General features: G+C 37.0%; 1 protein-coding gene and 1 pseudogene across 4 annotated transcripts in view; one reads left to right on the forward strand and one right to left on the reverse strand.

The window, feature by feature from the left end:
* The window catches only part of ADK (adenosine kinase), a 560,128-nt gene that overhangs the window by 272,196 nt on the left and 272,594 nt on the right, over positions 1-15,338 (reverse strand). The window lies entirely within an intron of this gene.
* On the forward strand, positions 9,684-14,280 carry LOC101142059 (ras-related protein Rab-5C-like; annotated as a pseudogene).

The raw sequence follows: 15,338 nt of genomic DNA on the forward strand, positions 1-15,338 counted from the left end.
GACATGTAGGGCTTTATACACCATGGCAGAAAGTTTGGAGTTTATTCTATGAGCAATCATTGGCAGCCATGAGAGGGATTTAAACATCAAAATGTTTTATGCTGGTTTGCATTTTAAAAGGCCACTCCAGCTATTCTGTGGAGAATGGTTTGAAAGGGTTAAAAAGTAGAAGGAGATCAGTCAGGAGACTATAGCAGTAGGGCAGGAGAAAAATACTAATGGTCTGTAATAGAATGGTAATTGCTGATAAAAGAAGAGTAAATGGGTTCCAGATATAAAGATAGGGACTTACTGAAGGAAAAGAAAAAATCAAGGATGACTCCTAGGGTTTGGCTAGGGCACATGAGTCAAACCCTGCAGTGGTACCATATACAGAGATGTATTAAACATAAGAGAAACAGGATTGACACTGTATATTAAGATGGCTATTTGCATATAATAATCAAAATAACCAGTTGGTCATTAAGTTTGGAGATCAGAAAAGAGGTATGTGCATACATTTGGAAATAGTTTTTTGGATGGTAGTTTTGGCCATGAATCTAACTAAGAAACCTACGACAATAAATACATACATACCAAAAATATATAAACAAATTAGAGAACTTCAGATTTTGTCAAACTTTTATTGGTCCAAATTTCTTAGAATTGTTTACTGATTAAACATTGTTTTTCACTTATAATATTGCTTCTATCTTTTCTTTTTTCACTTGCTTAGTGTTATGACCACTTTGATTATTTTGTTAATTTTATTTAAAAAGGCTTTAGATTTAATTCTATTTTCTTGTTTTCTATTTCATTACTTTCTGTTTTTGTGTTTATCACTACCTGTCCTCCTTTATTTTTCTTAGTGGATTCCTTAAGATTTTCTATACGCAAAATGTCATCTACAAATAGGAGTAGTTTCACTTCTTTCCAACCTTAATGCCATTTCTATTTATTGCTTATTTGCTGTGGCTAGTATAATTTTCAGCAGAAATTTGATTACCCCTAGATCCTGAGATTGTCTCCTATGTTTTTCATAAAAGTTTCATCGTTTTACATTTAAGGCTGTGATCCATTTACTCGATTTTTGTATCAGGTCAAGGTTCACTTTTTGGTCTTTTGGCCACTTTTCACTTTTGACGTCATGTTGCCACAGCAACATTTTGAAAAGGCTATCTTTTCACCAATTAGTTGGCTTTATACCTTTGTCAAAAATCAGTTAAGCATATTTATAGGGGCATTTTAATAATTTTCAACTAGAATTTTTTGTTATTTTCTCATCAGTTGCCCTAAGGGTTACAATATACATCTTAATTTATGATAATCTACTGAAGAGTCATGGAAACTTTTTTTTTTTGGAGACAGTAAATGAAGACTAAGAGGATGAAGACCTTTATGATGATTCAATTCCACTTAATGAATAGTAAATATATTTTCTATTCCTTATGATTTCCAGGCTGGAGCGTAGTGGCATGACTTGGCTCACTGCAACCTCCGCCTCCCAGGTTCAAGCGATTCTCCTGCCTCAGCCTCCCAAGTAGCTAGGACTACAAGCATTTAAAGAGTTTATTATATTAATCTTCTTATTTACCATTCTGGTTTTCTTCATTTCATCTTGTGAATTTAGTTTACCATCTGGTGTCCTTTTCTTACTCACTCCAATAGAGCTTTGTTGCCATGCACCTCCTTTCTGCTGTTATCATCATATATATTACATTCTAATAAGTCATAGGGCCAAAATACAATTATACACAAATTGCTGTATGCATTTGCTTTTAAATGAGTTGAGAGAATAGTGAAGAAATATGTCATTATACTGTCTTTTGTAATTACTTACATAATTACCTTTATTGATGCTCTTTGTTTTTTGTGTATAGATTTAAATTGCTATCTGTTGTCATTTAATTTCAGCTTAAAGAATTTTCTTTAGTATTTCTTGGTAAGGCAGATGTTCCAGCAACGAACACTCTTAGACTTGCTTATCTACGAAAATATTTCATTTTATTTTTGACATATTTTTGCTGGACATAAGGTTATTTGCTGATGATTTTTTTCTTTCAGCACTTTAAATATGTTATCTCATTACCTTCTGGCTTCATTGGTACCGGTGAGAAGTAAGCTGTTAATTTTGTGTTCCCCTGTTGTGATTTGCTGAGTTTAAGATTTTCCTTTTATCCTTGTCAAATAGTCAAGATTTTGCTATTATGAGGCCAGGTGTGCATCTCTTTGCATTTATCGTACTTGGTGTTCAAAGAGCTTCCTAGATGTATAAACAAATGTTTTTCAATAAATTTGGGCTGTTTTTTTGCCATTTTTTCTTCAAGTATTTTTTTCTGCCTTTATTTTCAGACATAATAGTAGTTATAGCATAGAACTGGGCATGAAAATATCTCCCCATTTACTAACCACATGACTGTGGATAACACACAACATTTTTTGTGTCTCAATTTTCTTACATGTAAAGGGGGATGAATTATACCAACCATATGTCACCTAATTCATTGGATTACTGTGAGGCTCAAGTTACATAATATCTAATTTAAAAACTAAACATTAAATAAATGTAAATGTATTTTTCCAAGGATAAAGTCTTCATCTATAAACCTTTGATCTCAATTCCATCTAGCAGTTATCACTCTTCCACACTGCATTATCAGTCTTCTGTTCTATCATATCTTCCTTAGACAATATACAAACTCAAATCTCTTATATCTTTAAGCAAACCTTCCCTCTCACCCAACAGTCTTCACTCGATGTAATGTGCCTACTACTACTATCTTTCTGGCGGTATAGTGATTCTTAAACTCTCTGAGGTGAAGGCCAAGTTATTTTTTATCCTCTAGTCCAACATAGACCCATATATAGTGCTACTGTGCATAACTAGTTTACAGATTATATATAAACAACTCACCACAGGTGCTCTCCAACATTCAAAGTCGTCCATTCCCTGTTCAATGAGAAATCTGATGATCGTGCACCAGGATGTTGGCAGTGTTAAACAAAATGTATAGGATCCCATTAGTTTGGACTAAGCTCCTGCACTACGCCCACCAGACCAAACCAAAATGGAGTCACTCAAGCTGAAGTTCCACATCACTAAGCTAAAACATAGTTGTTTATCTTACTTTCCAAGAAATCAGGAGAAACATAATAGCCAGATCCCCAAGCAGACCAGTTTTAGCTGGTATAAGGAAGTCCCCTCTGCTTTAACCTTTATAAGAAAAGTAATTTTGGAAATACCAATCCACATTTTGTTTTCTGTTTTTGCTTTCCTCAGCCCTTTTCTGTCTATAAAGTCAACTTCCTCTGCTCAGCTTACTGGAATATTCATTCTATTTAATAGAATGAGGTTGTTGTCCGATTTTAGAATTGCAAATAAAAACCAATTAACATCTTTAAATTTGTTGTAATTTTGTATTTGCTGGAATGGGGTGTAAACTTGTTAAACAGTTTCCAAATAGTCTCAAATTTTATATTTCATTCATTACAGATTAAGATCAAATAGTTCTCAGACTACACTTTTCTCTAATAATTTTTTTTCTATCACCAGTGGTGTAATCAAAATCCATCAGTCATTTTAGACAGCGATGACCTCCTATCTTTCATAACCATCCTTTTCTGTCTCTTCTGTTGATACTAATTTCTCTCTTCACTATTTAGGAAGAATTCCTTAAGATGTTATTTTTGGCATTCTTCCTGTATTCCAAGCTCATTATATATATAGACAATCATTTCTCCCTCTGGATTTACTAAAGGAGCCATGATTCTCTCAAGTCATGTAAAAGGGTAACCTCTACCTCATTTTACTTCACCACACACAAATATTCATTTCAAGGGCTTTTGCATCCTTTCCTACTTTCTTACTTATATCAGCCTCAACCTAGACTAATATAACACCTTTCTAATTAATGTATCTGTAACTAATCTTCCTCACCTCCAATTTAAAGACACATGGTCAAATTAACGTATCCAGCATAGTTTTGATCATAGTAATTCCCTGTGTACTCAAAGTACTTCATTGTTTCAGCAATCCATACCAGTTTCAAATTTTACCACTGTTACTCTCATATGAATCAACTTTGACAAGTCAACAATTCCTTTAATATAGCTGGCAACTGTAAACATTGGTAAATAGTTACTGAATGACTGACTTAAATGATTATTGGATTCAAATAATTTTGAAAATAAAAAAATCACTCTATACTGTTTATATCATGACTATATACCTTTATATTACTATCCTTACTTTACAAAAATTATCCCATAACCAATGCTATTTTCACATGTCTAATAATACTGCTGCTAGTTTTACTGTTGGATGAACTACATTCTAGCCTCCTGCTGCTACTGAGAAATGCATTAAAGTAGGTCACGTGGTTTTCTTCATGTCAACAAATGATGGCTCAATTAGGCAGATAAGTATCTACAGCCCTCAGCAGAATCTTCAGTCCATTCTTAGCAGTTTAGAAAAGCACTTTGGTTAGCATTAGAGCCAAGGAAAGGAACACTTGTAATTCTTTAAGCATTCAATTAAATTTTTTAAATTCAAGACTGGCTATTGAATGTTTCCAAACAAACAGTGTGGAAGTAGACATTCATCATGAATGAGCACTCTAAAATCTGGTGTGTATGTAAATTTCTTAATGAATGAGATTATGACATTTCTGATACACTGTTTGCAGTATAAACACTTATGGATGATCCATTTTGGTAATTTTGTCATCAACAGATGATTCTATGTTGGTTTGCTAATTAATGGGCAGTGTGTGCATGCATAGAGCCAAAGGCATTTCCAACTAAAAGATACATAGAGCTACTGCTGAGTCACTTTGTAAAGTAAAGCCTTCCAGTTCATGAAAGGAAATCTCAGGAATGCAAAGTAAAAAAGAAAAATCACGAAGCAAAAAGGTTCCAGAATAGACAAATACCTAAATATTTAGACATCAGTTTATCTACTCTTTTCTAAAAATTCAATCTACTGAATTAGATTTTTCCCACCCTAAGAAATTAGAAGTAATTTAAAAAGGAAGTTGAAGATGACACACCACCAGCTCCAGGGCTAGTAAAATTATTAAAATGTATATATAAGTACTCAAAATATATAACAATTTGAGTAACTTAAAATAAAAGCAAATACATGTATACACTTGAAGAGACTCATAGAATAGTCCTATAAGTAACAGACGTTATAGATGATGATCCCGTGTCATGAAGAAAATTGAATTGTATTCATGGAACTGATGAAGAAAGAAAGAACTACATTAATATTTGGAAGAGGAAAATTTAAAGAAGGGTTCACTTCAGCAATAAATGATTATAGATAAATGATACATTCCTAAACTAAGTTTCAATAATACTAACAGCAGTGCTAAATTTATCTAAATGAAAAAAATACTATCATCATTTATCTCTATTGCCAATACAAGGATGATCAATGTGAGATATCCCTCAATAGCATGCAAATAACAGATATTAATACTGCCTTTTAGCCAACCATCAAACCACTAAGTAGGATCAGATATGGAATATGGCCCGTCTGAATATATTAACAAATCTACAAAAGGATTATGTTGGGGGTTAGGGTAGTGTTGGTGCATTATGAAAGAGAAACAAAAGCAAATGTTTGTGCTACTTTTATTTTAAATAAAAATAAAAATTCTGTTGCTCAGGCTGGAGTGCAGTGGTGCGACCATGGATCACTGCAGGCTTGACCTCCTGGGCTCAAGGGATCCTCCCACCTCAGCGTCTCGAGTAGCTGGGACCTCAGGCACAAGCCATCATGTCTAAATATTATTATTATTATTTTGGTAGAGACAGGGACTTGTTATGTTGACCAGGCTTGTCTTAAATTCTTGGCCTCAGGGATCCTCCCGCCTTGGCCTCCTAAAGTGCTGGAATTATAAGCATGAGCCACTGCATCTGGCCAACACTACTTATTAAAGAAGAGCTCAGGAAGCCTTTTGTCTATGGAATTTAATTTTTTCAGGTCCCTACTAAAGAGATAAATGTATCTTATTGATTGACTGAGATAGAGTCTTGCTCTGTTGTCCAGGCTGGAGTGAAATGTATCTTACTGATTGATTGATTGATTGATTGGAGACAGAGTCTTGCTCTGTTGCCCAGGCTGGAGCACAGTGGCACAATCTAGGCTTACTGCAACCTCCGCCTCCCAGGTTCAAGCAATTATCATGCCTCAGCCTCCCAAGCAACTGAGATTACAGGTGCCAGCTACCACACCTGGCTAATTTTCGTAGTTTTCGTGGAGTAAGATTTCACCATGTTGGGCATGCTGGTCTCAAACTCCTGACCTCAAGTGATCTGCCCACCTCAGCCTCCCAAAGTGTTGGGATTACAGGCGTGAGCCACCATGCCCGGCCTCAGATGCATTTAAAGACTGATTTATTCAAGTCCCCTTATCCTGATTCTGCAGTTGCCATTACATTCCAGTGCAAGTTTGCCTAAAGAAACAGATATGCGGATTAAGCAGACACAAACATTTGGGCCCATGTGATAACTACATTTCCTACTATAAATAAATAAGGCAATCTATTGGTTTCTGTAATCATTCCCTTGGAACCTGGTAAATGGAATCATTCTTGCCTCCTTTCCTTTTCTCATATCCAACTGTCAGCCCATCAGAAAAATTTTTGTGAGCTCTTCTTCAAAATATATCTAGAATCTGAACCATCTTTAACACTTCCACCATAAGTCTAAGCTACCATCATCTCTCACATGGGCAGCCTCTTAATAGTTCCCCATGCTTCAACACTTGCCCAACCACCATCTATTTTCTATATAGCAGCCACATCTTATAGACCTGGCTCATAGCTGCCTTGTAGAACTCATCTCCTTCCACCCGCCTTGCTCTGTCTCAAACACTCCAGGCATATTTCCTTCTCAAGGCCTCTGTGCTTGTTCCCTCTGCTTGAAATGTGCTTTCCCCAAACAGCTGTATGGCTTTTTTCTTCACTTCCTTCAGGTCTCTTCTGAATGTCAACTTAACCATCAAGTCATTCTCTACTATTTATTCCCTACTATATATTGAGAGATGGTAGAATGTAAGAATTAAAAGCTTAGAGGCAGTCTAAAGTAATGAAAAGTGATGTTCCTTTTAAAAAATAATTTTTTATTTTTATAAAATGAGATGGGGTCTTGCTACGTTGACCAGGCTGGTCATGAACTTCTGGCCTCAAGCAATTCTCTCATCTCGGCCTCCTAAAATGCTGGGATTACAGGTGTGAGCCATTACGCCCAGCCAAAAATTGGTGTTCATACAAAAATTTATGTGCAAATATTCACAGCAGCTTTATCTGTAATAGCTCCAAACTGGAAACAACCAAGATGTCTTTCAATAGGTGAACAGAGGGAAGTGGGTGGGCAACATGAAGGATCATTGTGGTGACAGATATATTTGGAGCCTTGACTATATCAGTGTCAATATGATGGTTATGATATGGTTCTATAGTTTTGCAAGAAGTTACCTCAAGAGAATCTGAGTAAAAAGTACATGAGATCTCTCTATTATATTACAACTACATGTGAATCTACAAATTATGTCAAAATAAAAAAAATTAATTAAAAAAAGCTTGGACACAAGCCAGTCTGATGCATTCAAAATCCTGGGTCTGCTACTTTTCGCTGTGAAACCTGGAGAAAGTTAACACCTCTGTGCCTCTGTTTCTTCATCAATAAAATAGAGGTAATAATAGTACCAATCTAATAAGGTTGTTTGAGGTAAAGGAATTACTATATGTAAAGATCTTAGAATGGTATATGGCCCAGAGTAAGTATCATATGAGTATTAGTTATTATTGTTAATAATTTTAGAGAATAATGTCTGCTATATTGTCTATTTTAACATATGCTCCCGATTCACAGTATAACACTATCTGGTACATAATAGGCACTGGATAAATATTTGTTGAATGAAAACATGAAAGCTCCTGATAGATGAATTTGCTTTTAGTGTACTGATAGAATCACTCTTCTGGATATCCAAGTTTGAGAGTATCACTAGTCAAACATTTTTTCCTTTTATATTTGTATAACTGATTATGGTATACCATAAACATTTTCTATGTTAGACAGTTCCTGCTCCTCTTCTGGTCATGAAAACTTTCTTAGCTCAAAGTCTATTAATACTATACCTAACTTGATTGAAAGAACTGATAGATATTTTTTAAATCTCTTTCTTCCCTACTCCCACGACGGATATGAATTATGGTAATAAGACCACTTGACTAAAGAATATGCAAGTGTCTGCAAATAATTCTAACCATCTTTTTCATGCATATAAAAATTGCTCAGAATTAATTCTTAAAATTGGGATAGTTTGTTGCAAGTTATAACTTCACTATATTAAACTACTATCATGTGTTGAATCTCAAATTGATCCTAGGTAACATAATTTAATGTTGTAAGAGACATAAAGTCAATGCAATAATGCATTTCATAATTAGCACATAATCAGTTCCCTGATTGAACAGTTTGAATAATATTCAACTAAGAAGATTTGCTAAGTGTCTTTTATGACTCTCCACTATTAGTCTACTTTAAAATGTTTTTCCCTGAAAGTTCTCTGTAACTTTAGGACAATTTATCTAAACTTTTCCATTGGCAATCATTTCAATGTACAAAAAGTTCCAAAAATAAAAACACAGAAAATACCTTTATCCATTTTCACCTGTTGTCACATTTTTACCTCATTTTCTTTATCATCTATGTTCAGTTGTATTCTTTCTTTTTCTGTATGTATGCATAATATTCTCTTGTGATTGAGTTGAGATGCATTCTGGGCCAGAAACTGCATAGATGATGTTGTGTACTTCTCAGGGACAGATAAACACATAAGGAGGCAAACAATGTTCATTTGACTCTCACTGGAGGTGATACTTGTAATCACCCCGTCAATGTGTTGTCTGATTTCTCCACTGCATTGTTGCTGTTTTTCTCTTTTCCAATACAACATTTCAAGACCATGTAAATATTCTGTTCTTCATCAACATGTCTGTCCTCTTAGATGTTACAACCATTGATGATTTTTGCCTGATCTAATCTTTAACACGATGACTGCAAAATGAGGTTTCCTTGTTTTGTTTTTTCCCAACTCTAGCACAACCTCCACATTTGCTGGTCAACTTTCAGCATGCCACTGTAAGTAAGATATCTTCATTTTCTATCCATCCACCCATTAGTGATTGGAATGGTCTTATAAAGCTCTTTATTTCCAACAGCTTATAATTCATTACTGTATTTAATTATTTGATGCTCAAATTGTCCTAGATTTGATCAGTGGGGAACTCTTCAAGCTAGATTCTGTATACTTAACAACTTATCTTACCTTTTAGCATTTCCTTACTTTTTGGCATTACAACATGTTCTAGGTTCATCTTGTACCTACCCTGCCCCAGACTGAAGCCAGTCATTTGAGTGAAGAGCTTTAGTTTTAGTAGGCATTAGGGACTGAACTGTGCTCCTCAAAAAGTCATAATCAGGTACTAACGCTGTGAATGTGAGCTTATTTAGAAACAGGGTCTTTGGAAGTTAAGATAAAGTCACAGTGAATTAGAGTGGGCCCTAATGAGTGGATTACTCTGATAAAAAGAGTAAAATTTGGACAGGTAAACATAGGGTGAATGTCATATGACAATGAAGGCAGGAATTGAAGTTATAATGTCACAAACCATCAAGCTCCAAGGATTATGCACAACCACCAGAAGCTAGGAGACAGGTATGGCTAGGTTCTCCCTCTGCCTCCCCAAGAAGGAACCAACCCCACAAACACCTTCGGTTTGGAGCTCTGGCCGCCTGAACTATGAAAGAATAAATTTCTGTTAAGTTTACGGTAATTTATTACAGCAGCCTTAGGAAACTAACAGTGGGAAATAACGTTAGGTGTGTCACTACTATTGTGACTTTGCTCCTTTGCTCTTTCAGCAATAGAGCTAAGAAATATATGAATGTCTCTTCACACACACACACACACACACACACACACACACACACACACATATACATATACAAAAATACATGCACACACATCAACAGATACATACACACACAGAAATGTCCATATGTACACAGAAACCTCCAATCCAATTCCTCTACACAGAATTCTTATCTGTCTTCCTCCTGTCTATATGTTTGTCCCTTCTTCCATAGTGAGAACCCAGGCTCACTCATTTGCTCAAAATAGTCTCTGATTTAGTTTGCCCATACGATTAAAATAAACCTACAGGCCGGGCACGGTGGCTCACACCTGTAATCCCAGCACTTTGGGAAGCCAAGGCGGGTGGATCACAAGGTCAGGAGATCGAGACCATCCTGGCTAACACGGTGAAACCCCGTCTCTACTAAAAATACAAAAAATGAGCCGGGCGTAGTGGTGGGCACCTGTAGTCCCAGCTACTCGGGAAGCGGAGGCAGGAGAATGGCGTGAACCCAGGAGGTGGAGCTTGCAGTGAGCCGAGATCACGCCACTGCACTCCAACCTGGGCAACAGACCCAGACTCCACCTCAAAAAAATAAAATAAAATAAAATAAATCTACAAAAGTGAGTTCAGGATTTGTTTGCAATTCTTCATTTCTCTCCCACCCACCCCAAGCTAAGGACATATAGTTGAATCTGGTGTTCATAAATTAGTCCTCCCTTCTTCCTTCATTTCTTTCTTCTTTATCCCCCTTCGGTATGGATATAGTATTCATTTTACTTTAAAATTAAGTTTATCAATGAGAACACATGGACACAGGGAAGGGAACATAACACACAGGGGCCTGTTGAGGCTTGGGGAGTTAGGGGAGGGATAGCATTAAGTGAAATACCTAATGTAGGTGATAGTTGATGGGTGCAGCAAACCACCATGGCACATGTATACCTATGTAACAAACCTGTACATTCTGTACATGTATCCCAGAACTTAAAGTATAATAATAAAAAAAATAAGAAAAAAAATGAATTAAGTTCATTTGTTTGTTTACAATTTTAGGTCTCTGTCCCAGTGATATCATTTTTATTTAACTGTTTGAATATGTTGGACATTAACATGCTTTCAAAAGTTGAAACCATGCCAAGAAAGTATACCCCAATATCCAAGTCTCACTCCCTCCCACATCCCTTCCACCTCACTCTCCCTTCTACCTCTTGTAACTAATTTTATTGTTTTCTGCTTTATCCTTCCTGAACATACACATTCTTTAATTCTCCCTTTTTCTTGTATGACAAGTAGCACTATGGGTATTTGTTTCTGCTTTTTGTTTCACGTAATATTTCCTGGAAATTACTCCATATATTTATAAAAACAGATAGCTTTTATAAACATAGTAGTCTATTGTATGTTCCAGAGTATATTCAACCAGTCTTCTAGAACTGGTCATTTATATGGTTTCCAGTATTTTGCAATTATTAATAATGCTGCATGAATAACCTTCACAAAATTATTTCCAAATGCAATACAGACTAAATTTCTGAATTATACTAATTCCTATGTGTGCAGCATTTTATGTTTACTCTCATATATAATGGGGGCTGTTTTAAAGGAATAGTTAACAGCATGAGCAAACATTCATTATATATTAACAAAAATCATATAGTGAAATAGTAGATATAATATAATGCAAATTATATAAAAATGTATAGAGACATACATGCACATAAAATGAACATATATGATAGGATTATGGGTGTTTTAATATTCTCTGTACTTTATTTCTCAAAAAAGAAAAATACATTAAATTTACAAACAAGAACAGAGACTTCTATTTCTTTCTATATTTCCCCAAAAAGAAAAATAATACATTATACTTACAAATAAGCACAGAGACTTCTATTTCTGACTAAATAGGTACCCTAACACAGGACTTTTGCTAAAAACAACAACAAATGCTGGGTTAAAATAAAAACAAAAGAATCTTTTTTTGAAGTATATTGCTGAGTTGACACAGAATACTCAAAAGGTTAAAACAAAGTAAAAATGGAAATCCAGGGGGGTAGGCAAACACTCAGATTCTTTCATTCTGAGGGATATGCCAAGCCGTGTGCATTGAGCTTCAGTTTTCACAGCCATGTACAGAACTGGCAGTGATACACTGGAGTTGACTCGAGAAAGCTAACTGTACATATCTTTTCCCAACTCCACGTTCAATGACTTCAGGCTGGTATCGTGAAATCAGCCATAGTGTGAAATAGAAAAATGTGAGAAATTAGGATTTTTTTTTTTTTTTTTTGCCCTGGACAGCCAGTTTTAAAATATTTACCATGACACTACTGAACCCAAGGTTTAGGGGATAAATTCTAGGGTATATTAACGATACGAAGTCTAATTAGACTCTCCACATAAAGTTGGGATCCTAAAGAGCTACATACATGTTTAGTGTAAGAGTTGAATAGAATGATGTCTACCCTACAGAAGGAATAAACAAGGAAATTAACCTCTTTCAGACTTGATGCTGGGTGCAGGTAAATACATCTTCCCTGAAAATTTAACCACAAGCCCACCCTCATGAAGGTTTATGGATCTGGAACTCATGTTACCTATGCAGCCCACAAAACTTTAAGCCCAACATTTATTTGAATATGTTCCCAGGTTGACAGTATCTCCAGGCTTTTGGCAGATTCAAATGTAAATACTCTCTTTGGAAACGTATCTTCATCTCAGTCTCAGAAATCACCACTAATAATGAATACAAGCTAACACACAGGAAAATAAGGCAGTTTGAGTAACAGCCAGCAGAAACAATAGACAGCAAAATCAGAACTGCATAAGCTTTAAATATTAGGCTAGGCACAAAATAGAAAATAAGTTTAATATATTTAAATAAATAAGAGGATTGTATATATGAGAATGAAATGAGTTTATCAAAATGATAAAGTAAACTGATTTCAGAGGAAGAAATGAAAATGGAAGTAATGATTATTACACAAAATTCAATGTCAGGTAAAACAGAATATGAGACACTGCTGAAGATACAATTACCAATATCAGAAGATAGATCTGAAGAAATTATCCAGAACATAGCAAATATGACAAAAAAGGGAAACTATATAAGAGGTTATGAGATATGGTAGAACAGTTAGTGATACATGTATGGCTATCTTATAAAGAAAAGCATGTAAATAATAATAATAAAATTTAGGATAATGGTTACCCTCTGGGGTGGAGAGAGGCAGGGGAATTTTTTTTTTTTTTTTTTTTTTTGGACGGAGTTTTGCTCTTGTTGCCCAGGCTGGAGTGCAGTGGCGGGGATCTTGGCTCACCGCAACCTCCACCTCCCAGGTTCAAGCAATTCTCCTGCCTCAGCCTCCTGAGTAGCTGGGAATACAGGCATGTGCTGCCATGCCCGGCTAATTTTGTATTTTTAGTAGAGGCAGGGTTTCTCCATGTTGGTCAGGCTGGTCATGAACTCCTGACCTCAGGTGATCCTCCTGCCTCGGCCTCTGTGCTGGGATTACAGGCATGAGCCACCATGCCCGGCCATATTTTATTTCTTTAGACAGGTATTTAAGTACATATATGGTCTGTGTGTTTAAGTAAAATTTTTATTTGGAGATACCACCAGGGGTGGGGGGAGAGAAGCGGAGCCTGTCTGAGCCCCAGCCCCAAGTAATACTACTGCCCTTGCATCATCTTGGAGACCCCCTTCCCAACTAAGTGCCTCTTTGCATAGCAATGGCTCCCTTCCCCATGCTCTCCGGTATCACGACAGCTGGACGGGTAGTGGCGGGTCGGCAAGGCACAGCACACGACCTAGTGGACCAGCCACTGGGAACAATGAGTCTATGGTGGCCAAATCCAGCATTGTCCTTCACTTTGTCAAGGGACAATTTCAAGAGTACCAGGAGAGCATAATCAGAGCAGCCTTCCTTACACAGACTGTCTGCTCGGACGACACAATAGTCAAGTTTGAGATCTGGGGCAGTGCTGGACAGGAGCGGTATCATAGCCCAGCCCCCACGTACTATGAAATCACCAAAAAAGATACATTTGCACCAGCCAAGAAATGGGTGAAGGAGCTAGAGAGGCAGGCCAGCCCCAACATTGTCACTGTACTTGTGGGTAACAAGGCAGACCTGGCCAGCAAGAAAGCCCTAGAATTCCACGAAGCACAGGACTATGCAGACGACGACAGTTGACTGTGGAGACATCAGTAAAGACTGCAATGAACGTGAATGAAGTTTACACGGCGAGAGCTAAGAAGATTCCTAATAAGCCCCAGAGTGCACCTGGTGCTCCAGGCCAAAACTGAGGTACGGACCTCCAGGAGAACCACCCAGCCAGCAAGAGCCAGTGCTGCAGCAACTGAGCCCCTCTTGCCTGCCCACTGCAACTACTTCCTCTGCCTGAACGACTAGACTGGAATCCATTCTAACTAATCGCACTCAGCAACTGGGGCCACCACTGGGGACAGGGGAAGGGGCCCACCATGATTTCTCCATATAATTTTGATCACGGGCCAGAGTGAGTTATTCCACCTGCATCTTTCTGTACAAATACTAATTCAATTTTAAGTCTTAGGTCACTTTTTAAATAATATTGATTTTCTGCTCTTCCCATTTCCTCCCCTTTCTATTGCTCTCCTACTTTTCCTTTGCTGGTAGCAGCCACATGCTTCTGTTCCCCTCACCCTTGTATATGAGGACGGCGGGGTTGGAGCAGCTACCCTTTCTTTCCCTCTTGCGGAACAGACTCAGCAAGAGCATCCACATCCATACCTTGTTTGGCGTAGTCTTGGGTTCAGGTGATGAGCAGCTAGGGAAGGGAGAGGTAGCTCTTCCTTCAGCTGGCTGTCATCAGGCTGCAGCCCCCTCCCCACTCCTAACTCCCAGCTGGGAAACCATAGAATTGCCACAGCATTATTGTGACAGCCATGAACCCATTGCTCACAACTCCTCCACCTTCAGTCACCCTGACCTCTGGCATTAAACCCTGTTCTGACTAAATCACAATGATGAGTACTGGGGAGTAGGTAGGTAAAGGGGGAGTGGGAAGGAATGGAACTGACTTTTTCTCTATTTTATATTGTATGTTTTCTTCAACATGTAACCTATCAGTATCTTGTCAATATAGTCAGCCCATTGATCAACCTCAAATAAATTTGTTTTATATTTGGGAACTTAGATATACAGAAAAATTGCAAGTTTAATATACAGACTTCCTATGTACCCCTCATCCAATTTGTTCTAATGTCACTATCTTAGCATCTTACATTACTGTGGTACATTTGTCCAAACCAAGAAACCAATGTTGGTGGACTATTGACTAAAGTCAAGACTTTATTTAGATTTCACCAGTTTTTACACTAATATCCTATTTCTATTCTGGACCTGATCCAGGAAACTATGTAACATTTAGTTGTCATGA

Source organism: Gorilla gorilla, chromosome 8 (genome assembly GCF_029281585.2).
Source record: "Gorilla gorilla gorilla isolate KB3781 chromosome 8, NHGRI_mGorGor1-v2.1_pri, whole genome shotgun sequence".
In the NCBI taxonomy this organism is placed as follows: Eukaryota; Metazoa; Chordata; class Mammalia; order Primates; family Hominidae; genus Gorilla; species Gorilla gorilla.